The sequence below is a fragment of the Orbicella faveolata genome, unplaced genomic scaffold (genome assembly GCF_042242905.1).
Source record: "Orbicella faveolata isolate gen_17 unplaced genomic scaffold, um_ofav_v1 contig_24, whole genome shotgun sequence".
NCBI classification, from domain to species: Eukaryota; Metazoa; Cnidaria; class Anthozoa; order Scleractinia; family Merulinidae; genus Orbicella; species Orbicella faveolata.
The window spans coordinates 23,520,001-23,522,246 of NW_028301552.1; the positions used below are offsets into that span (position 1 = coordinate 23,520,001).

Genomic DNA, 2,246 nt, shown 5'->3' on the forward strand with positions numbered 1-2,246 from the left:
CAAGACTAAAACAATCGTTAATTGATACGATGTTTCTTAAGTGAAAATTCGTTTGTTTTGACAGTATTTTTATCATATTTTGTTTCTTCAGTAGAGCCCAAAACAGTCGTCCTGGGTAGGCGAGATGTCCCTAGCAGTCTGTGGCAGAACGTTTACAAGGTAGTTAAGGGACCCTAGCGCTCAGCTACATTTTCCCTAACTGTAACCCCCACGCTAGGGTTACCCTACCCTACCTGCCTTGTAAACATGTCCATGAATATAAGAAGAATTGTAGAATTGCTAGAGTAACCGTCTTACTAAGGTAACCCTAGCAAGAGGGTACTTACTCTTGTACTGGGGTTATCCTACCTCCTAGTAAACAGGACCTAAGGATACGCAGGATAATAGATCGAATATTACCTCTCTCGATGTTAATTCATTTCAACATTTTCCATTTTTTTGGTCTCATCTTGTCTAGATACTGTAACATTATCTATAAACAAACCTAGTTAACATTTGTGTTAACGCTACCCCCGCCCCTCGAAAATAGTGATAAATAACGCGAACAATTGCGGTTTATCAAGCGTTGTTTTTACTGAAGTGTTATCGATATTCAAGGCGACTAAATTCGATTTGCATTTTAAAGGAAAGATCCTTCCCGGCAGTCTGGTGGGGTAGAACATCAGTTGACATTGGCAGTTCGATCAGTTTTTACGCCTTTTCTTCCTCTCGATAGCCATAAACGTATGTAACTTTTTGGGAAGTGGAAACCAGCGAGAATTAGTAAAACCAGTCACTGCTGGTAATTTTATTTCCATTTAACCATCATACAGTTAGATTAAACACGTTTGCAAGCCAGTAATATTAGAGTGTTCTTAAACTCGTGTACAGAGGGTATTAAAGTTTGTTCTATGGAGGAAGCAGGAAGCCGCAAAACTTGGCCAATTATAAATGAACAATAAACAAACCTTATACGTCAAGAAAGAGTCAAATATTTTCTGAAAACTTTTTTGGCCCAAATGTCTGTCAATTTGCTCTTCATAGCTAAAACTTCTCTCCCGGCATCATTTCTTTTAGATGTGAGGAATTGAATTTTCCTTTGCGTAAATTAGGGATCCAAATCTTCCGTTCCGAAACACAAAATCCTCTTGATCTTATCAACTCCGTTTAATTCTTTTCGTATATGTGACCACTATACGGTTGAATTCTTTTAAGTAATACTCCGGCTTTCCACGAATTTTTGCGCAAATATAAACACAAACTTTTTCACTAGAGCACCTGGCGTTTTAAAAGATCTCGTGAATATTACAACCTGATAAATTGAAAATCATTCAACTAGTCTTACAGGCAGGAAAATATCACAAACTACTTACAGTTGACGCTGTTGTCTTGGTTGGATATAGACTTAGGAGGAGACTAACCGCAAAATCTCTTATCCAGATAATAACAGAATACACTCCACTGTAAACGAAAACAACACAAAGCGAATCTCTATAATAAGAAGTAAGACGCTTACGACCAAAGGAAAAGTTAAACCAAGCTTTGTAAAGCGCCTACCGCTTCCAACAGCCTTCTTTGTCCTCCTTAAAAAAAAGAACTTCACATGTTAATGATCGCTTTCACCTCACAAACAAACGCCGCCGTTTCTGTGCGAGAGTCTCTTAGCTCACAGTGCTGTCAAACTTGAGCGAGTTTCAGTTTGTTTACAACCTGTCGCATAATTATTGGTCGAGCACCGCAGCGCGCATTGAGTGTCGCTGGTGTAACTTGAAAACACCTGCTAAATCATATCAGCCAAACGTTCGCCGTATGAATATGACAGATGCAAATAATATGAGAAGCTGTTGTTACGTACAATCTTGCCTTGATTAAGGCTCAGTTCGGCAATGAATAATTGAGAGAATTATAGATATACTGTTAGTACGATTTATCTCATTGAACTTTTACAGTCTAACGCAGCGAGAAAGTTGATATCATTATTTTTGCAAACGCTCTCTTCTGAAAATTAAGTTCCAAAGCCAACTAAAAACAAAGCAAATAGTAACATTTTTTTAAAATTTATCTTCAAGTAGCTAGAAACAAGAGAAGATGAAGAGTAAGACAGTGGCCCTATTCTCAAGGTATATAGTAATCCATCTTAAGTAGTTTTCAGATATGTTATCCAGTCCTCCCGCGGATAATAGAGGCTTTCATGGATGAAGCGCTGTTGACGTGAGTAAAAATTCGCGTCTCAGGGTCAGCTGTTTCTAGACCTTTCTGGAATTTGT

The 2,246-nt window shown here is 38.2% G+C and overlaps 1 long non-coding RNA gene across 1 annotated transcript in view; it reads right to left on the bottom strand.

Annotated features, from left to right (window-relative positions):
- LOC110061798 (uncharacterized) overlaps positions 1 to 1,702 on the bottom strand; it is a 5,763-nt gene extending 4,061 nt beyond the window's left edge. Inside the window, exons 1-2 of the long non-coding RNA XR_002298021.2 lie at positions 1,537 to 1,702; positions 1,353 to 1,440 (exon numbers count right to left, since the gene is read on the bottom strand). This is a non-coding gene — a long non-coding RNA (uncharacterized LOC110061798). The remainder of the gene's footprint in view (positions 1 to 1,352; positions 1,441 to 1,536) is intronic.
- Between the last annotated feature and the right edge of the window lie 544 nt (positions 1,703 to 2,246).